The sequence below is a fragment of the Apteryx mantelli genome, chromosome 23, assembly GCF_036417845.1.
Source record: "Apteryx mantelli isolate bAptMan1 chromosome 23, bAptMan1.hap1, whole genome shotgun sequence".
NCBI classification, from domain to species: domain Eukaryota; kingdom Metazoa; phylum Chordata; class Aves; order Apterygiformes; family Apterygidae; genus Apteryx; species Apteryx mantelli.
Genome location: NC_090000.1, coordinates 9,526,279 through 9,548,538, shown reverse-complemented (window position 1 = coordinate 9,548,538; position 22,260 = coordinate 9,526,279). Strand labels below are relative to the sequence as shown.

Here is a 22,260-nt window from a genome sequence, read left to right as displayed (position 1 = left end):
ATGGCTTGGATGTTGCCTGAGGTCACTGCTATCTGCATCAGTTATAGGCAGGCAGCAGGCACATGGCTTAGATGTTGCTTGCGAGGACACTGCTGCCCAACTACCTCATAGGCCAGTATCAGATACAGGGGTTCGATATTGAATGGGAGGTCACTTCTGCCTGAGTACCTGATAGGCCAGGAGCAGGCATATGGTTTGGATATTGCATGTAAGGTCACTGCTTCCTGAGTACCTGATAGGCCATCAGTAGGCACATTGTTTTGATGTTGATTGTGAGGTCCCTTTGTGATATGTGCTAATTTGTTGCATCAAAGTGAGAAACAGCCTTGGGAACATCTTGTATTGTGGTATGTACTAATTTGTTACATCAGCGAGAAACAGCCTTGGGAACATCTGTGGGAACATCCTACAGCCTTTGGTGGGGGGCATGTACTCCGCCTGAGAAAATTGAGTTGAGCTAGCGAAGCGGCAATGTTAGTTTAGATAGCCTAACATGGCACACAATGCAGAGGAAGACTCCAGCCTTCATCCCCACGACCACCAGAGGGCTGAAGAAGACCCCCTAGCAACAGCCGGTGCAACCGCAGAACTTACAGGAGGTGCCCCGTATACCCGGAACTGGAATCGCATATAAGGAGACTGTGAGGGGGGGTTGTGCGCGCCGTTGGTGGAGCAGGAGACTCCCCCCCGGCCGCCCAGCGCTGTTTTGCTTACTTGTGACTTGCTCAATTATTAAATTGGAATTTATGCAACCCGGCCCCAGTGGTTGTCAATTTGTCACGTTTACCTATAACAATTTTGGTGCCGTGACTCGGATACAGGCTTCCCTGGTTTCGGGACTCTGACTCAGGGGAGGCGCCCCATCCCATCTTCGGATGGCCCCTGAGTGGGTAGTTCCCCTACCAGAACCTGTATTCCGAACCCTAAATCAGGACAAGTAAGCAAAAGAACTGCAGTACCCCGTAAACTTTGTGCACGAAGATCCGAACGAAGACTCAGGACTGAGTGAGTATATGTATGCGGTTCCGTTCGGTTGGGGTGGGATACCCGGAGCACGTGAGACGTCCCCAGGGCGCGGACCCTCCAGGAGAGGGGGTCCTTAGCGCGGACCCTCCAGGAGAGGGGGTCCTTGTGTAACAGGGGACGGAGTGAGTGCGGACCCTCCAGGAGAGGGGGTCCTTGGTGCGGATCCTCCAGGAGAGGGGATCCTTGTGTAGAGGGGGACCGAAAAGGGGCACCCGACAGCCAACTGGGCCGCCCTCTGCGAAGGGACAACTGTCCTAGCAGTAGAGACTTGGGTGGTGTGAGTGTGGTCCCCTGCGGAAAGAAAGAGAGTGACTGAGGTGGGTGCTCCGGAAGATGGGACAGAAAAAGAGCAAGTCTTCTGATCCCATAGAGGGCTTTACGGTACGGTTACCGGATATACCGCCCGATAGCCCTTTAGGATTAATGATTAAGTATTGGAACGATTGGCCCTCCAGAAAAGGCAAAAGCCAAAAAAAAAAAAAAAAAAAGGTATATTACTGTATGCAAGTATGGGGTGGGAAGCAGATTAGAAGAGACCACCTTTATTGGCCAGTATACGGGCCTTTTGAAAATTGGATATGTCAGGCTCTAAATATACATGTGAAATCAAAAGAGCCCTTTAGTTTAGAAGAAAGTGAGTATGCTAGTTTATGGATAAGACCAGATACTCGGACCATGATATTTACCCTGAAAGAGAAAGGTCCGAGGAAGAAAAATAAAATGCTGGAGGAACTTCCCGTTTTTCCTCCCCCCCTATATTCCCTCAACTCCGGCTCAGAATGCCGAGCATCGGACGCATATGTCTGATCTAAGGACCATAATGGTTCAGGGAATCAGGGAATCTGTTCCCAGGGGGCAAAATATTAATAAGGCCTTCATGGAACAACAGAAGAAGGAAGAAACACCAACAGAATGGCTCGAGAGACTTAGGAAAAATCTGCAACTTTATTCCGGGGTAGACCCCAGTACCCCTGTGGGACAGGCTCTATTGAAAACAGTTTGTAGCAAAGGCCTTTCCAGATATCAGAAGGAAGTTAGAGAAGTTAGATGATTGGCAAGATAGAGGACTGGACGAATTGCTGAGGGAAGCTCAGAAAGTGTATGTGCGAAGGGAGGAGGAAACCCATCGGCGGCAGGCAAAGATTCTGGTGGCAGCAGTCCGAGAAGGACAGAGAGGAATCCAGGCACAACCCTCTAGGTCATATAACAGACCTAAAAGGAAGCCACCTCACCAAGAAGGACAACCCAGGGAAGTTGCGACAAGGGACTTGAGGCAGGTTGAGTGTTTTTATTGCCAGAAGAAAGGGCATCTGAAGAGAAATTGCAGGAAACGAATGCAGGATGAGCAAATGTTCCAAGAAGAGTAGGGGGGGCCAGGGGCTCCATCTGCTGGGGACTCATAAAGGAACCAAGCCCTTGATAAAACTGAAATTGGGTCCCCAGCGACAAGAAGTAGAATTCCTTGTGGATTCTGGGGCAGAAAGATCTACTGTCCAAACGGTACCCTGGGGGTGTAAACCATCCCCAGAGAAATTACAAGTGATAGGAGCTAAGGGAGAACCCTTTAAGGTCCCAGTAATTAAAAATGTGGAAATAGAATCAGAATCTCAACTAAGTGTTGGATCCTTTTTATTAGTTCCCGAAGCTGAATATAATTTACTGGGCCGAGATATGATGGTTGAATTAGGAGTCAATTTAGAAGTAGAGAATCAAGAATTAGTTATAAAATTATGCACCCTTACTATTGAAGATGAGGCCAAAATCAACCCTGAAGTTTGGTATACCCCAGAATCAGTAGGAAGACTAGATATTGCTCCCTTTGAAGTGAGTATACGAAATCCAGAAATCCCTGTTAGAGACAAGCAATATCCAATGTCACAGGAAGGGAGGCAAGGACTCCGACCAGTAATCCAGAGGCTAATAAATCAAAGGTTACTGGAGCCTTGTATGTCTCCCCATAATACCCCCACCCCATACTCCGTGTGTTGGCTGAAGAGCCTGTCTGCCCCATGTGCGGCTCCAGGCACAGAGCGATGAGACAGCCCCCGCCCTGGCAAGGAGCCCCCTTCCCGCATCAGCCCCTACACTGCCCCGGGAAGGCAGGATGAGACCCCGGCTGCTCCTGGGCTGAGCACCCTGCTTGGGGTCCCAGCAGGCACTGCGAGAAGTGGGGTGCAGGCTTCCCCCTTCTCCCCGCTGGAGACGCTGCTGCCCTGGCCGGCGGCGGCAGCAGCCCCAGGCCCCCCCCAGCAGGCAGGTAGTGGGGTGACGGTGCCTCCCCCAGCCCAGCACCGCCTGTGCTGCTCTGCGCGCCGAGGCGGCTCGCTGTCTTCCTCTGCTTTAGTCTGGTGCTTGGAGCTGGGGCCCCACCTCAGCTCTGCCAAACAGAGACCTCCACTAGATGTAGCCATTCACCGAGTTAACCCTGGAGACAAGGTTTTAATTAAAAACCTGGAAAGACTCGTCCTTGACTCCCCACTGGGAGGGACCTTTTCTTGTCTCACTTACCACAGACACTGCTATTCGTACCGCAGAGCAAGGATGGACACACGCTAGCAGAATTAAAGGACCGATTTCAGAATCATCGTGGGAAGCCTTTGGAAATCCGGACAATTTAAAAGTAACCTTTAAGAAGAAACCTGGAATCCTCGATAAGTGAGACCACATTTTGTAAAACCTAACATAGTATTTGTTATAACCCCACATTGTGTTTGTTATCCCTTTGTGTGTTATGCATGTAGGGTTTGTAAAGGGAAGTAGTGGACTCATTGTTAGTACGGGTATCTCCCTAGCGGCATCTACCGCCTTTGTTACGACAAAATTGACTTATTGGACATTAAAAGATCATAAGAAAAGATCGGTAGAATGGTGGGAAGCCTTTGTTAAAGGAGTACAACCTGAGAAAGGTTGTACCCATGCCAACCACCCCGATCACATAAGGCTAAAATTAAAAACACCAATTGTAGGTGGACTGTGCCGTATGTTGGGTGTCTCTCTCGAAAAACTGGGAAGCCTTTCAAATCAGAAAGGCACATAAAGGAGGTTCCCCTGAAGAATACGGCTGCTGTCGAGAAGACAGGTACACCCTGCTGCTCTGAGCAAAAGAGTAGGCAGAGGAGACAGAGACGTATAGAAACTGTGGGGATCGAGGCCGACAAGCCACCTCCTAAGCAGGAATACCTAAAGTTATAAGACCCAGACTCTTTAAAGTCCCAGAGACACCTGGCATCATGGATCGCCCCTCCAAGGCATTAAGGGTTTGTAAAGTATCCGTTAACCAAGCCATGGGTCCACTACTCCTCTGGAAGATGATTGTGCTGGGCTTATTAGGAAGACGAATCAAAGGGGAACATAACGTACACCAACCCTTTAAATGGTAGAAAAATCCATCACCTCCTTAGAAAAGTCGTTAACATCACTATCAGAAGTGGTGTTACAGAACAGAAGAGGGATGGACCTCTTATTTTTACAACAGGGAGGATTGTGTGCAGCCCTAGGAGAAGAATGTTGCTTTTACGCGGATCATACAGGAGTTGTCAGGGATACTATGGTGAAATTGAGAGAAGGCCTTGAAAAACGTAAAAAGGAAAGAGAAGCCCAGCAAGGGTGGTATGAATCATGGTTCAGTCGTTCTCCCTGGCTAACAACCTTATTGTCTGCAATAGCGGGTCCATTAGCTTTACTAGTACTTGTGTTGACCTTTGGGCCGTGTATAGTAAATAAAATTATTAACTTAGCAAAAAGCAGACTCGAAGCTGCCCACCTACTGTTGATAAAAAGTCAATATAAACAACTAAATGAAGATGAAAGTAAGCATAACCCTATGCTCTCCCTGGCACAGGAGGCTGTTGCTCGATTTGATGAACAAATTAGAAGGGACCAAAACAAAAAGGGGGGATTGTGATATGTGCTAATTTGTTGCATCAAAGTGAGAAACAGCCTTGGGAACATCTTGTGTTGTGGTATGTACTAATTTGTTACATCAGCGAGAAACAGCCTTGGGAACATCTGTGGGAACATCCTACAGCCTGTGGTGGGGGGCATGTACTCCGCCTGAGAAAATTGAGTTGAGCTAGCGAAGCGGCAATGTTAGTTTAGATAGCCTAACATGGCACACAATGCAGAGGAAGACTCCAGCCTTCATCCCCACGACCACCAGAGGGCTGAAGAAGACCCCCTAGCAACAGCCGGTGCAACCGCAGAACTTACAGGAGGTGCCCCGTATACCCGGAACTGGAATCGCATATAAGGAGACTGTGAGGGGGGGTTGTGCGCGCCGTTGGTGGAGCAGGAGACTCCCCCCCGGCCGCCCAGCGCTGTTTTGCTTACTTGTGACTTGCTCAATTATTAAATTGGAATTTATGCAACCCGGCCCCAGTGGTTGTCAATTTGTCACGTTTACCTATAACAGGAATGCAGAAATGTTACAACTACTTCAGCTGGTCTGCAGTCCATTCTTCTTCAGTGTCCTAACTCCACCAGGGTACGAACAACATTTCAACTTTTGAAAGCATGGAACAAAAACTGATTAATACTGAAGGAGTTTCTCACACTGAGACAATTCCTGAGGAGTGCAAATCTACTGGAAGTCACAAGGGGAAGCACCACAGAGGCCATCGACACAAGAGGCTCTAGTATGAAGGTCTTTCATCAAAGGATAATCCAACATCCAAGACAGCAATAGCAAGTCAAACATGAGCTGGGTCACAGTCTTTAGATGGGAAGCACCTTTACAACTCTTCCTCTCACATGCCCTCTCAGTCTGGGAAGACTTAAACAGCCATGGCTATCTACTTGCAAAGCACTCTGGTCAAACCAGCTTGGCTGCACAATCCCAAAGAATACAAGTACAATTCAGAACTCAGCAGACCTGTTAACACTAGTTACAGGAGAGAGCTTTGTAGGCAGAGGAAGAGCAGGCCGCTATCCGAGCAAGGAACAAAGGTTCTAGCACCACAGCCGACAAGGAAATAGTAACAGAGACGCGAATGTGCTGCTGGGGAACAAAGGTTCCAAAATTCCAAGTTCCCCAACCCCAACAGCACCGTATTATGGAGGGATCCTGTATCCCCGCAGTTATTACAAGGACATAGCACACCGTGAGGAGGATATAGAGAATTCTCAGCCCTCCCACTGAATACCTTTCCCCCGTGTTGCCAGGAAGCACAATACCTCTTTTTCTTTTCAAAAAGAGGAGAAAGGCCCTAGTCCCTCTCACGGCATTGTACACAGGCTTGCTAAGAAGGATTCTTTTAGTCACTCTGCAAGTTTTTGCAGAGAAAAGCCTGTAAACTACAAGAAAGATTCAGGACTCAGGTGTGGTGGGTACCTTACAGACACAGGTCTACGCGTAGGTGCCTTTCCAAACTTGGTAACATTTTGAGGACTCAGCAGTAAGATCTCAAAGACCAAAGTGGGAGAGAGATCTGAAAAGAGTGGGGAAAAGATGCAAGATTTGCATACAAGCTGAAGACTTGCACTGAATAGACTGATGCCCGTTCTAAGATACTGACATGCTCATATTCCCTGAAGACTTTCAGAGGTAGATCGAGCATGACATAACTCATTATGCTGCTGTTACACTTCCTTTTCCAGTTAGAAGTTTAGCAGAGATTGGATGTAGAGAAATACACTCCCTTGTAAGGTGTCCATATTTGCAGGCTTTTGTCAAGGCTAGAGTCAGAAGAGGGTGGGATGGCTTTTCTCATTGATCTTACACAATGTCTAGTGAAACATTCAATTTTGCCAGGAGAAAATTCTGAAGGAAATAAGCAAACATGAAGGTAACTCTCTGAACCACGTATGTTCTGCTAAGAAGGAAATTCTGCCTTACCTATGCATTTTGATTGCAGAACTCTCCTAGCTTCATCGTGGGCCAACTGTCAGCAGGAAAACTTGGATTTACTTCTGAGCCTAGAGGTAGCCTTCAGGAAGAACTCACAAAGGAAAGTCTTTCAAAGCTGAACCTCCCCCACCCCACTCTTCTTGCAGGCAAATGATGTTCTTTGGAAAAGTTATTGCAGCAAAGTCTTTCACATAACTTAGGGGTTCCTGAAAAAAGTCACCTTTTCCTTCCAAATAATTGGTTCAGAGGGCCCATCAAGCTTACCTCATATGTCCCAGAATTAAATTCTCCACAGAAGACTTTTTTTCCCCTTGCTCTCTCCCCCTTTTATGGCTGCATTTGGAAGGATCTAGAAGGACTCCCTTTAGAAGCACTGCATTTATCCAGAAGAAACCAACAGTCAACATAAGACCCCAGCTTGCCACACCAAACTTTCCTTCTCATAACATTTAAAGGAAGCTGGTAGCAAAGGCTCACATACCTTGCTACATACACCTAGGATGAGCTCTCACCAGCTACAAAGAAATGGGTGAGGAGACTCATTCTGTCCAGGGCTTAGAGCACTTTTGTTTGTTCCTGTTCACCTCGTTCACATCGCTGTTTGCACAAGAAGGATGAGGGCTATCACTTGTACAATGTGAGGAAAGCCACGGTGACTTGGAGAACTGCGGCTTGTCTGGTTTACAAAGTGAAGTTTCATTAAGAGCATGCCAGACTTCAGAAGCCTCTTCAGCCTTGTTTGCTTTTCCAAGTGTATTTAGCTGCAATTCAGTTTCTCACCAGTTTCTCACCTTTCCAGCTGTTCTCCAGGCTGAGGGGCTCTCTACTCTGTGTGCATGTGTGTGAATGGAGGTCAAAGTGCCACCACTGGAGAAGGGGCCAGCGGTCATGGGGCCTGTGAGCTGAGGGTGCCAGCAACCTCAGGGACCGTGGGGTCTGGGGTCAGCTACTGGAAAGTAGCTCCCTGGCCAGGAGCAGCCAGCGGAGAGACCCTTTTGCCGGGTGTGTCCCTGTGCGTGCGAGTCAGGGCCCTGAGGGCACAGACAGGCCTTAACGGCCCTGAGCAGCCTCTCCTGGGGCCTCCCCCCACACCCCCTGCTCCGGGCCCAGGCCACCACTGAAGATCAGCCCTGGGCCTTCAGGCCCTGCCTCAGCTCTGCTCTAGGAGGGCTGGTCTCCCGCGCAGCCGCAGTCATGTCCGTGCCTGGCCACAGCGCCGGGCTGCCCCGAGGCCCCGGGACGCCCGACGCTCCACGAAGCCGCCTCTAAGATGGCGCCATCCTGCCGGGCGGGGGAGGGGGGCTGATGGCCACCTCTCCTGGCTGAAAGGTTGCCATGGCACCACCCCAGTGCAGCCCTCCTGTTGGCTAGCAAGAGGAGCAGGGCGGGGCTCCCTTGGACTGACAGCACTGTCAGCCAATCAGAGTCCAGCATGCAGGGCCCTCAGGGAGGGGAGGAAGCAGTGGGGCCTGGGTGGGGGAGAGAGGAGAGGGAAGAGGGAGAGGGAGCGAGGGGGAGAGAAGAGAGGCAGAAAACCACGTGAAAGAGAGACGGGAGAGGGGAGAGGGAGGGAAGGGGAGAGGAGAGCAGAGGAGTGGGAGAGAAGGGCAGAGCCGCGCAGCAGCGCCCCGCGGCCCCACATGGACGGTCGCTCAGGGCAGGGTGTAAACAGCCCCCTCAGGCAGCGGCGTCAGGACAGAGGCAGCTCCCTGCGCCAGCAGCCGGCAGGGCAGCTTCCTCCACAGCCAGGCCTGCGCCCCGAGCAGGGCACTGCGCTACTCTTGCAGCGACCCCCGGGGAGAGGGAGGCCATGCCCTGAACCGCGGCAGGTCCCTGGGGGGCTGGTGGGGAAGAAGAGAGGGAGGGAAGGAGAGAAGAGAGCAGGAGAGAGAAAGGGTGTGAGTGGGTTTGGTGGGGCTGCGGGTGCGTTAAAATCCCGGGGGGTGTCCTCATGCCGGAGTGGGGGCAGTGCTGCTGGCAACAGGGCTGCTTTCCTCCAGGGAGCCAGCTCCTTTCCTCCAGGAAGGTCAAAGCATAAAATAGGACAATGTTTTTTCTGCTTGGTGTGTAGAGGATTTGCTGGGTTTGTTCATCATTTGGGAAGGAACCAGACTTGTGAGTTCTTTGAGGACCGGCTTCTTGCTCTGACTCAGACATGAGGCCCTGCTGTCTTCAGCTTCATGATTGCTGCTCCCATGCAATTGTCCTGTTAGAAAATGTCGCCAGTCATTACTTGCAGGTTGGTCTACAGTTCCTTCTGCCTGAGCAGCTGATAAGCAGGATTTGGCTCCTGGCTGGGGAAGTTACAGTGAGGTAATTTCCATCTCAGATTCTTATAGGCCAGGAAGAAGCACATAGGTGTGAAGGTGACTGTGGGGTCAGCTCTTTCTGAGTACCTGACAGGCCACCAGCTTGCACATGGCTGGGAATTGCCTTGGAGGTCACTCCTGTCCTAGCAGCATCTAGGCCTGCAACAGGCACATGGCTGTAAACGTCACAGTGAAGTCCTTTCTGTGTGAGGAGCGGATAGGCCAGCAGCATGTTCATGGCTGGAGAAGTTCTTTTGCTGAAGCTTCTGTCTCTGAAGTGCACAGGTCAGCAGAAGGCATATGGTGGGTGTAAGCATTGGTGAGGTCAGTTCTGTCTGAGACAAAAGGCTTGGATGTTTTCTGTGAGGACACTTCTGTCAGAGAAGCTCATCAGGCAGCAGCATGCACATGAATTTATTCCATTCCGTTATCATTTAGTACTGGTACCTTTAAAATGTGGATGTTGTCCTCTGGCAATTGTGGACATTGAGTGTGACTCTGTCCTTCTTTCAGACTAGAAGGTTGAAGCCTGCCAGGGAGCCAGCAAGACTTTCATAGGCCACTAAATGAGTCTGGAGCTGGTGTGAGCAGTGGCGTTAGTAATCTCTGATTTCCAGGCTGTGTGCGCTGTAGAAATTCTGCCTTTCCAATAGCAGGGAGCTTGTTAGATTTTCCTGCAGGGTCTGTACTGGGTCTCTGTTCTTCATGTGTACACTTGCTTGAATATCACCTCTGGGACAGTAACATGTCCGATGATCTGTCTGAGTATGTTCTGCTTGGAGAATGGATGCAAAGGCTCTTGGAGGAGACGGAGGTAATGTCAGCGCCAAAAAAAGGCCTGGGAAAAATGCGCACAGAGGCCTCTTTTTGGCAGCAGATTAGGCACAAGGGAGAGGAGAGCTTCGTCCTTGGGAAGCCCCTTGGGAGCACTTCCTGAGATTCCTTGAGGTGGGAACTGAACATGAGCAGGGCTGAAAATGGATGTTCTGAGCAAGTGCATTTTCAAAGCCGTTGGGGGAACAAAAGCAACTTCAAGGGATAGAGAATGGCCCTTGTTGTGTTTTCAGGCCCTTGGGGAGGCTCCTGACTGCTTCCATATCTAGTCCTGTCCCCTCTGTGTCCCTGATGCGCCATGCTAATGCAGCAGTGCCCTCAGAATGAAGATCCAAGCCATGTGCCTTCTACTGGCCTCTCAGGTACTGCGGGAGCAGGGACCTAGCAGTCAGCTTGCATGCAAGCCTTGTGGCTGCTCCTGGCCTATCGGGTACTCAGGAAGAAGTGATCTCACAGTCAACAGCCAAGCCATGTGCTTGCTGCTTGCCTATCAGGTACTGAGGCGTAACTGACCTCACATTGAAGATCCAAGGCCTGTGCCTTCTGCTGGCCTATCAAGGGATGTGGGAGAAGTGATATCAGAATCAACATCCAAGGCCTGTGTCTGCTGCTGGCCTGTGAGCTCTTCAGGGAGTAATGACCTGACAACCAGCGTTCAAGCCATGTGCCTGCTGCTGGCCTATCAGTTACTCTAGCAGGAATGCCCTCAAAAGCACGTGTCGCAGCCATGTGCCTGCTGCTGGCCCATCAGGCCCTATGGAACCAGTGATTTCACAATCAATATCCAAGCCACGTGCCTGTTGGGAAAGGAAGGGACGGGAAGGTAAATAAGTTAAGTGCCAAGTGCTCCTGAGAGGCTAAGGCCAGCATCCCATTAAAGGGGAAAATAATACAGTAACGTGAAGAAAGCAAGCCACAATACTATTCAAAGAGCCTAATACAATGTCCCCAAATTCTTCAACAGAAATCCACTCATTAAGTGGAAAAGGAAAACACATAACTGTATGTGAAAGTGTAATGGCACTGAAATGCATAAAGGTGTGCAATAGCAGAATGGTGTGATGGTGTGAGATGCAGCATTCCTAAGGAGAAATCTGCATTGAAATGTGTGTGCTGTTTTGCATAAATGGTGGTGTGCAATGAGAGGGCAGCTAGAGAGAGATGGAGAGGTGGCGAGTGCCAGTGGCCGTGGGCTGCGAAGGTGCTGTGAGCTGTGAGCACTGGGACCCTGCTACACAGGGGACAGCCATGCCCCTGCCTGGCCCTGAGTCCACAAGCCCAGGAGGAGTTTGGTCACCTGAGGAGAAAAATCCCCCTCCAGGACCTGGGTGCAGCACTTGTGTCTGCAAAGGCAGCAGGAGCAGCCCCTGCAGCCCCATCCCTGGGAGCAGGTTCAGGGCTGGAGCTGGCACAGTGGAGACCTGCTGTGACACTGCCTGGGGCACCGAGCCCAGAGAGAAACCACCGTCTTCCTGGCTCAGGCACTGCTGCAGGGAGAGTGTGGCACGGGGGCTGCTGACGTCACGTGGGCTGTGGTTTGTGCACCTGCAGGCAAGGCTTTGATCTCCCGATCAGCCCCAGAGAGGGAATAACGGGCCCTTGGGTGAACACCCTGAGAATAGGGAGGGCTCTGAACGCCTGGGCTTCCCTGTCTGCTGTGAGAGGAGTGAAATGCCCCAGCTCCCTGCTCCCAGCCAAGGCACCCACTGCGGGGCTGTGTGGGAAGGGATCAACAAGCCCGTTCTCATGGAAAGGGGCTCTGGCCATGGTAACAAGGCCTTTCACCACTGCTGCTGCTCCCAGCACAGTGGGGCTGTAGCAGGGTTGGGGCTGTTTCCTTCCCTTCATGACACTGCCCACCCCAGGGGCAGTCCCAGCTCCATGGTCCCCATGGTACAGGGACAATGGGACACTCACACCTTGGCCACTTGGGTACACACAGCGGACAAGAATACAGTAATAATACTCAAAGCTCCTGGTCCCCACAGTGGGGTACAAGGGGTGGCAGAGCCATTTCCCTGCCACTATCTGCCCTGTCCCACAGGGGTGGGTCCCATGACGATGCCCCAGTGCAGCGATGTGACATCCGCATCGGAGCCGTCCCTCATATATGGTCATGAACGGCACTGGAGAAGTTCATTGGAGGGCTGGGCTGTGTCAGAAGGGAGATGGCTCCTGATAATGTCTAAAAAGGTGCCTGCTGCTTCGATTGGCTCCTCCTGCAGCTGGGCCAGCACCTGCAGATATATATTGCCCTCCTGCCTTTGTTGTCCCCTGCAAGTCCCCAGGAGCTGTGGCAAGGAGTGGGTTCCAGCAGGGCAGGAGGCTGCGGATGGAGGCCAAGGGACTCCTCGTCCCTCGGGTGTTGTGGCTGCTCCTCTGGGTGCAGCTCTGCAGGGGTAAGTGCCTGCTTCCTTGTCCCACAGCCCTGGGGCCAACAGGCACCAGTGAGGTCACTGGGATCCCTCTGCAAATGGGGTTCCCTCCCCCAGCCCAAAGAGGCAAGGGGCAGAAGGTGCTCAAGTCCATCCAGCCTGTGCCTTTGCTTTTGCTTCTCTGGGTAGGAGAAGGGTTTTTGTGCTTCCAGGGCTGCTGTGCTGCTGTGGCAGTCATTGCCTGAGTGTGTTTAGAGACAGCTCATCCTTGGGCATCCTTTGGGGACCCCCTGTTCCCCCAGCGCTGTGCCCTTGGAGCTGGCAGTGGGTCAGCTGGTGACTGCAGCGCTCATCGATCCCCGGGGCACAGCCAACCCCCAGGGTGCCCAGGAGGGTTTCTGTGGTGTTTGCTGCCCTGGGGTCGGGGTGTGCCTGGCCCAAGGAAAGGCAGTTTGCCCTTTGCAGAGAGGAGGGGACCAGGACACCTGCACCCACAGCCCAGCAGAGAGGTGTCCTTCCCAGGAGTCCTGGCCAAGAGCAGGGGCTGGGCTCATGCCCATGTGCGAGGAGGGGACGTGGGTTGGGAGGGATCATGGGGATCATCTCAGTGCTCCCTGGGGATGTGGAAAACCCTGCAGGAGGTGGGTGGGTTTGGGTGGTTCCCAGAGCAGGCGGTGGGCATGGGGCTGGGGCCCTGGGAGGAGCAGCAGTGTGTGGGGAGTCCTGGGGGTTCAGGGCTGCTCCTGGGGCACTTTTCTGGGGAGGAGTGGGTGCCCTGTGCACAGCTAGGCACGGTGTCCACGTGGGCATGGGCAGGGTGGAGTGGGCTGCTGGGGTGGGAGGAGGTGCTGAGGGCTGTGGAGTGTTAATGTCCCAACAGGGTCAGAGCTGGGCATCCCCCAGCCGAGCCCAGCACAGCCCGGGGGGGAGAGGGCTCCCACCCCGACACTACCCCAGGACGGCCCGCAGGGGAGAGGGCTCCCACCCCAGTGTCTGGAACTTGGCCCCAGGCAAAGGATCCCACACAGTGGTAGCAATGGGGCTCTGCGCTCTCCTAATCAGTTCCATGTCTGTGTTTGAAGGTACTGCGGTGCTGAGGCTGGAGGCTGGAGGCAGGCGCTGTGCTGGGAGAGTGGAGGTGAAACACCAGGGTCAGTGGGGGACGGTGTGTGCTTATGGCTTTACCGTGGAAGATGCTGCTGTGGTTTGTAAGCAGCTGGACTGTGGATCTGCTCTCCAAATGTTTTGGAACGCAGATTTTGGGCGAGGATCTGGCCCAATTTGGCTGAGCTCTCTTGAGTGTCAAGGCACCGAGACTGCCCTGTCTGAGTGCAGTCATGCTGGTTGGGGAAAACATTACTGCGGTCATGGTTGGGATGCTGGAGTGATTTGTTCAGGTAAGGAGTCAGCCAATCTGTCTCGTTTGGGGTCAGGGCTGGGATCAGGGCGTTAACTGGGCTGTGCCCTGAAGGAGAAATGTGTGGGTACCAGTGCAGGCCCTGACGTGGCTCCTCTTGCTGCCAAGCTGGGACTGTTGCTGCTGATGTCCCTGCAGGGGACAGGGGGCTCAGCCACCCTCAGGCGGTGCCTCGGGCTGGAAGATGAATCCCTCACCCAGCCCTATGGGGTCTTTTGGTCTCCATCAATCTCCTCCTGTTCTGCCAGAACCCATCAGGCAGTGCTGAGGGTGCCCATGCCCTAGACACCAGGGACGACTCCTGGCTCCCCACGCTGGCCTGTGCCACAGGGCTTTGCCAGCGCTTACTGACCCTCATCTGCACCTGCTTTTGCAGTGAGAGCTGGTGTTGGCCCAGGGCTTCCTGTGGGTCTCCTGCTCCTCTGCCCGGTCACTGGCCTGCTCTGTGTGCACCCCCGGCAGCGTGCTGTGGCCCTGCCTGGGGACACCCCTCCCCGGGCACACGTCAGAGGGGGCAGCTGGCCCAGACACCGACCCAGTTACAGCTGCACCATTTCTGTGCCTGGCACGTGTCTCCCCTCCCAGACACCTCAACACCCCAGGACAGCCCTGGGAACAGGGCGCATTTCGGGCTGCTCCGAGGTGCTTCCCCAGCCTGGCCCTGAGCTCCACAGGGGCTGAGCAGGCTGCAGGAGCCGTGAGCACCTGGGCCCATTTTCCTGGACCAGGTGCTGCTGTGCCAGGGGACCCTGTGGCAGGCAGTGCCGGGCCTCTGGGGAAGCATCCTTTCTCTGAGCAGTGCCTGTGGCTGTGGTTCCGGGATAGACACAAGCCCTGGAGCACTGTGCAGGTGTGAGAGGAGGTGAGGGAGGCCCTGAAGGGTTTGTGTCATCAGCACCCACTGATGGCTGCTGCCGGGATGTTCACGGGGCATTTTGGATGTGTCTGCCTTGGAAACAATGTGGGATGTGGGCATGTAACTGCCAGAAGCCTCTGGGAACTCCCTGCCATTGGTGTTTTTTCCAGGATTTGTGCAGCTGGCTGGAGGGGACAGCCCCTGCTCAGGACGTGTGGAGATCAGAGATGGAGGCCAGTGGAGAACAGTCTGTGACTCACACTTTGATCTCAATGCCGCTGACGTTATCTGCAGGGAGCTGCAGTGTGGCAGAGCCCTGTCCGTGCCCGGGGCAGCTCACTTTGGAGAGGGGGACGGTCCCATCTGGGACAGAGAGCTGCAGTGTGTGGGGAATGAATCGCTCCTCTCCTCCTGCCCCTGGAGGTCCCTCAGCAACCAGACCTGCACCCATGCAAATGACGCTGGTGTCACCTGCACACGTGAGCATTCAGGGAGGAGGTGTGAAATGCCTGCTGTGAGCTGTGCACTGTGGGGTAGGGGAGCGGGGAAGTGACCGTGCTGAGCCTGGTGTGAGTACAAGAAGGCGTGGAGTTTTCTGTAATCTTCCAGTGATGCAGGCAAAGGAGATGGGATTGCGTCTCTGTGGCATTTCCCTCTTTGGCTACTGAAGGTGCAAGAGCACAAAGCCATCCTCTCTAATTGCCCTCTCTCTGCTTTGCAATATTTGCAGACTTCAGGCTGGTGAATGGCAGCACGGCGTGCTCAGGGCGAGTGGAGATGCAGGTGCAGGGGACCTGGGGGACCCTCTGTGACTCTCGCTGGGACGTCTCCAATGCCCACGTTCTCTGTCATCAGCTCAACTGTGGATTTGCTGAGTCTGTTCCTGGAGGAGGGCATTTTGGGAGAGGAACGGGCCCTGTCTGGAGAGAGCGCTTCCACTGCGAGGGGACCGAATCCCATTTGGGACAGTGCCCTGTGACTGCCCTGGGGGCCTCCCAATGCTCACAGGACAATGATGCTGGTGTTTTCTGCTCAGGTGAGTGTAGGGAAAAGGCAGGATTAGCCAAACTTGCCCCTTGTGTGTGACACAGCAAGCCAACAAAGCAGGGAAGCCCAAGGCAAAAAGAACCTGTATTTATTCCTGGAGCAACCCTGGCTTTCCACGGAGGGATTCAAAGGGCTTTGCCTGCTCAGGCAGACCACTTTGCGCTGTGAGAGGTGAGGACCAAGCAGGGAGGAGGCATCTCTGGCCTCCCCAGGGCAGGTAGTTCAGGCACCGAGGGCCACTGCCAGGCCTGGCCTCCTCCACGCTCCTCCTGCGGAACAGGCACGGGACGGGGCTGCGGGGCACACCTCCACTCACTGTGGCTGCAAAGGACCCTCTGCTCCCTCCTGCAGCACACAGACCCATCCCAGAGCCGCAGAGAGCCCTGCAGAGAGACCCTGATGCCACCACCTGCAGGGACTGCCCTGGGTTCACCCAGCAGGAGCAATGCCTGGGGCTGAGCAGCAGAGCAGGGCTGGGATTTGCCCTGGCTTCTTGCAGCATATACCCCAAACTCAATGTGTCTTTTCAGAAAGGCCCCCCTCCCTCTGCTTCCTGCCAAAGACACAAGCTCCCAGTCCCCTGATCCACAGGGATGCAGAAGGGCAGAGACATGTGGGCTCTTCCCTGGCTATCTCAGCAGGTGCCAACCGCAGGGTGGAGACGGGAGCAAGGCTTGTGCTCGTCCTGTCCATCGCCCAGGCCATTGGCTAGGCCACTGCTTCCTCCTGCTGGAGCTGCTCCATATGTGCCATTTAGGACATATGTGGTGGCTCTGGGATTTGCCCGGACCTCCCATGCTTTCCCATCTCTGCACCTTCCTGAGCAATGACAGCGTATGGCTGAGCAAGGTTTAGTGGCTGGAGAAAATAAAAAATGCCTTGGAAAACTCCCATCCCTGAGCTTCTCACTGTGAGCTGGCTACAGATGGGTGAGCTCCAGGGAGTCCAAGGACATCAGAAATGGGAGACACATGGCAGGGTGCAGGGCTGCCTGGTTTCGCAGAGGGTGCAGGGCATTTCCCCTGTCTCTGGGCAGGGCCCTTGGGATCCCTGCGGCTGGTGGACGGAGGGAGCCGGTGTGACGGGCGAGTGGAGATGGCCCTGCACAGGGCGTGGGGCAGAGTCCTGGATGACGAGTGAGACGTGAAAGATGCCAGCGTGGTGTGCCGGCAGCTCCAGTGCGGAGAGGCAGAGCGAGCCTACAATCTGCCAAAGCCTGAGGGAGGGACGGGCCCCGTGGAGCTGAGAAGGGTCCAGTGTGGAGGGAAGGAGGCTCACCTGACCCTCTGCAACATCTCCCTGCCTGAGGCAGCGCCAGCAGGAACTGCTGAGGACGTGGGGGTGGTTTGCTCAGGTGAGTCACTCTGACAGTCCCTGCTGCGCTGTGCTCCCCAGGGCCGCGAGACCCTGACAGCCGGGGTTTCTCCGGGCTCCAGGGAGCCGGCGGGTCCGGCTGGTGAACGGGACAGGGCGCTGTGCCGGGAGAGTGGAGATCTACTACCAGGGCACCTGGGGGACCATCTGCAACGACTCCTGGGACCTGTCCGACGCCACCGTTGTTTGCCACCAGCTGGACTGCGGGGTGGCTGTGGAGGTGGTCGGCTCTGCTCGTTACGGGGAAGGCTCCGGGCAGATCTGGCTGGACGATGTGAACTGCTCTGGGGATGAAGCTGCTCTCTGGGACTGCCCTGCCGCGACCTGGGGACAGCACAACTGCCCCCACAAAAAGGACGCAGGAGTTGTCTGCTCAGGTGTGTGCTGGGAGCGGTGGTGGGAGCCTGGTGCGTGTGGAGGTAGGGATGAGGGGAGAGCAGGGCATGGCCGGGACTGTCCCTGGCTGTCCCAAGCCCCCTTCCTGCCCCCGTCCTAGGGAGAGCCGTTCACAGTCCCCACCGGACTTTACTCAGGGTTACAGAGAGAGAACAGCCATGCGCAGGGGCTAGAGGGGAGGGCACTGCTGCACCTCAGGGACTGCTCTCTGCTCCCTTGCTGAAACGGTGACTTGCTGGCAGTGCCCTCTGGCTGTCTGAGTTCTGGGGTGTCCAGAAGGGTCCCTGCTTCCTGGAGTAACTCTCCTGCCCTTGGCTGCTGCGGAACAGCCCGGGAGATTGTCAGAGATGCCTGCGGTTTCTCCCTCCGCACCCCAGAACCATCTTGTTCCCCCACTTTGTGCCTTTCCTTCCAGAGTTTGTGGCCCTGAGGCTGGAGAACAGCGATGGCTGCTCTGGGCACCTGCAGGTTTTCTACAACGGGACGTGGGGAAGTGTTTGCTCCAACTCAATGACTCTCGACACCGTGTCCCTGGTGTGCAAAGAACTGGGCTGTGGAGATGAAGGCTCCATTGAAAGAGTCCAGCAGTACGGCAACGTGTCTGGCCCCACGTGGCTGGATCGTGTTGAATGTGGGAAGAGGAACAGTTCCTTTTGGCAGTGCCCCTCTTCTCCCTGGAACCCGCAGTCATGTAATGACCAACAAGAAGAGACCCACATCACCTGCAATGGTAATGCTGGAGCCACCTGGGCACAAAGCTCACACCAAGTCTTGCTCCCTGTTCAGCAAGGTGCAATGCAGAGAAAGAGCTTGGTAGTGACACGAGCAAGATTTCAGCTCTTGGGGTGACCCACGTTCATCAGCAATAGCTGTCCTCAGCTCCCCGCATAGCCCAAGGAGGGGCAGAGGCACCTGCAGGCAGGGTCTCCTCCCCCTCATCTTGGACACCTCTCAGAGGCACCTGTTGCTCTTTATTTTCAATAGAGAGCACCAGGACCACCAGCTTTTAGCTTGGAAAGTCTGGGCAGAGCATCCTGCTCATGGCTGTGGTTTGCTGAGGGAATGGGAAGAGTGACACCGGTCCTGGTGGCTGTGGGTTATTTGGAAAACAGGCACTGCCCCAGGCACTGCCCCCAGCACCAGAGCTCAGGAAAGCCTCCCCTCTGGGAGCATCCGTCTGCTCCTCTGCTAACCATGGACCCTTTGGGGCTGAGCCTTGAGTGCTGTGCTGGTATACACTGAATTACTGGGGGTTTCAGCTGCTGTGCATGATCAAGGAGGCACTGGGAGGTTGAAGCAGTTTGTGGGACAGGGTGTCCTCAGGCCTCTGCCCGTGGGACTCCTGCAGCTCCCTGGGTGCATCCCCTGGGCTGCCGGTGCTGTCCTCCCTGTGTCCCAGAGCAGAGGCCCTGGGTGCTGTCACAGGGACGCAGAGAAGGGCAGTTCAGAGGGGACTTGTAGGGTACATCCACTGACACACACACCCACAGACATCTCTGTTTCTCTCTGCTCTGCAGCTCCACCCAGGACGACAATGTCACCTCCCCGAGCAGGTAACCTGCCCTCCTCCCTGGGGGTTGATCTCCCCAGGCCAGGCTGTGAGCTGCAGCCTGAGGGAAGGGGCTCTGTGCTGGGGTGCGAAGCCCTGGAGAGGAGGCGTGGGGTGGGAACGGGTAGCTTTGGGGAGGGCTGTGATTCTGCAAGCAGTGTGGGAGCTGCTCCATGACCCACCTCTGTGTCCCCACCCCCTGCTGCCATGTGTGGGGGGTAAGGAGTGGGGTGTCCCTGGGTCCCCACCTCCCCCAGGCCAGGAGCTGCCTCCTTCATGTCCCTGCCTGTGCAGATCTGCCCCGGGGCCATGAGAAGGATAGCAGGAGAATCTCAGTGCCTGTCATCATCTGCATCATCCTGGGGGCCCTGCTGTGCCTGATCCTGGCCCTGCTGGTGGGGCAAGTGAGAAGCGCCAGAGCTCAGCGCAGAGGTGGGTCCTTCCCCATCGGTCCCAGGTGGGCAACGCCTCTTGGCAGCCCTGTGGGTGCTGTGGGGTGTCCGTGAGGGGCAGAGACAGAGGTGCAATGGGGGTGCTGCCTCCTGCCCTATCCTTGCCCCTTCACTGTCTGGCTGGGGACAGCAGCAAGCAAGGTGGAGAGAGTCAAAATGCAGGAAGAGATGGTGATGGGGGAGGATAGAAACAGCAGTGAGGGGCTGGGGGAGACGGGAGCAGCAGGAGACCTTTGGGGATGCTGCTGGCCCCACTCTGGTCAGAGCTGGAAGGGAGGTCGTGGGGCAAGAGCGGTGCTGGGAGGCACGCAGAGCAGGGGGGGTCTCTGTGTGCGGCTGGCTGGTCCCTGGGCTTCTCCCTGCGTCCATCCCTTCCCACCCATGCCAGGAGCCATCTGGCAGAGAGCGAGAAGTTCACCAGGGAGAAGAGCTGCGGGAGCTGCTCCAGGGTCCGAGGAGGGAGTGACTCAGGGTGAAAAGGGGCATGGGGCTGTCTCTGAAGGGAGAGCGTGAGGATGCCATTGCCCCAGAGCATATGCACAGGGATGCTGTTGTCAGCAGGGATGTGGCCAAGATGAGTGGACAGAGCAGTGGGGCCAGGCTGTGGGGTGTGTCCTGGGCTGGCCCAGGCAGAAGGGATGGGTGAGCACATTGGGGTCCAGTCTCCTGTCTCCATGTCCCTGTGCTGACCTTGCCTCTGTCCCCAGGCTCCAGGAGGGCTCTGGAGTCCTTCTCTGAGGCTGTGTACCAGGAGATTGACTACAGCCTGACGTGGGAGAAACAGGCAAAGTTTGGTCGCTCAGGTCAGTGTGGGTTGCTGCTGGGAGGGAGCACATCTGCAGGGTCCTTTCCCTCAGCCCTGACCCAGGACAGCACCTCGGCAGCTCCCGGGCCAGTGGTCCCCGCAGCGCTGGGCCCACGGGGTCTGCGGGGAGAGCAGCCCAGTGCTGGGCTCAGGAGAGGAGTTTCCTCCCCACCAGCTCTGCCCATCGCAGCCGGGGGCACAGCTCCTCCCTGCTTGTCCTGCTGCACCCCTGGGGTTGTACCTGGTGGGTGAGGGAAGGGGCCGTCCTAGGGCAGCTCTGAAAGGCCCTTTGAGATGGGGTTTGTCCCATGGGAGCAGGGCAAGCCCCAAGCCCTCCTCCCCGTGCAGTCCCTGCTGTGTAGGTCCCCCTTCCCAGCAGCCCTGGCCATGAGCAGGGCCAGCAGAGCTCGCCCTGATAACACCCGCTGCTCCTCTCCGCAGGCTCCTCTTCAGAGGGGTCCCTGACCAAGCTGCAGCCTGACCCCAGGGACAGGGAGGAGGAGGACGGTGCTGGGTCAGCCCCAGGTAATGGAGGGGGAGGCAGAGGAAGGGTCGATCTCTCCTCCCCATAGCTGTGTAATGGACAGCGGCGTCACTGAGTATCACTGTCGCGGTGGGGAGGAATCGCCCTCGTGTGCGACTCCAGAGCTGTCCTGAGCGGGCGAGGGTCGGATGTGCCCACTGGATCTGGGTACCTGCAGCCCTGTGCCCTGAGGGGTTGCATGGGGACTTCCCATGCTCGACCCATCCCTGCCTGCAGCAGGTCCCGAATTCGCCCCGAGGAGCCGTGCCTCCAAGGCCCAACATCTCCTCAGGCACACGGGGAGCCTTCACAGCCAGCTCCAGGGCAGAGCCCGACACTGCCAGCCTTGTGGCTGGGCAAGAGGGATCCCCACTGCCGCACGCACACTCCTGTACCCAAGGGGAGGTGGGCAGAACGCAGGGTCTCCTGTAGTCCTGCCAGCACCAGCATCTCAGCCCCTTGGTCGGGCACCTCCTTCCTTCCTCCGCTCTGCGGGAGGGCTCTTCTCATTGCCAACAGCTCTCCTCTCCTTTCAGATGTCCCCATCCTGCCCAGAGTTGACCCAGCAGATGACTATGATGATGCCAAGGAAGTCTCTGAGCCCAGGGAGGATTTTGTTCCTGGGCAGCAAGACTGGGAAGCACCCAGGGAAGCAGAGGAGGGAGACGGGCCCGGGGAGGCACACAGAGGTGAGGGGGAAATGCAGTGCTGCCGGCTCCTGGGGTGCCATCCCCAGTGCCCAGAGTGTCACTGCGTACTGAGAGCCTGACCTCTTGGGACGGGGAGGGATCCTGTCCAAGGTGTTTTCCTGGTGGGGAAAGTGGGGAGGGATAATGGGCTGGATGTCTCAGGGGCAGTGAGGGGAGGGGTTGGAAGGGGATATACAGCGCAGGAGGGGCACCCGCATGGGGAAAACTGCAATGCAGTGTCCTTGCTGCTTCCAGGGTGGAGCCTGCACTCGCAAGGAAGTGACAGGGCCCCCGGAGCCAAGAGAGCCACCCCATCCCCGCCCTCCATGGACACGGGGTATGATGATGCTGAAGAGGCAGCTCTGGCACATCCCCATGAGGACACCAAGGCTGAGAGACAGGGTCCTGGTGCCAAACGGTCCTTGAGCCCAGGGCCAGGGGAGCCCACCGCTGCCGTGCAGTTGGGTGCACCGGGGACAGAAGAGAGGCCTGTGCAGCTGGGAGAGCCGTGAGTGCCAGAGAGCACTCTCCCTTCTCCCACTGGCAGTAGAAACAGCTGGGCCTTTCCTCTATTTCTGTTCCCATACTTTTACAGCGTGCATTGGTATTTGTTCTTACTAAACCCTTTGGAGGTTTGATCCAGAGCTGGTGCCTCCCTCCCCAGGTGGCGGGAGTGTCCCCAAGGCTGATCAGGGAGAGCAAAGCACCAAGAACCAGCAGTGGGGAAGGGGCACGTCTTGGGAACAGCGGGCTCTGAGACAGG

The 22,260-nt window shown here is 55.6% G+C and overlaps 1 pseudogene; it reads left to right on the top strand.

The window, feature by feature from the left end:
- LOC136993989 (antigen WC1.1-like) overlaps positions 1–22,009 on the top strand; it is a 291,297-nt pseudogene extending 269,288 nt beyond the window's left edge.
- The last annotated feature ends 251 nt before the right edge of the window (positions 22,010–22,260 follow it).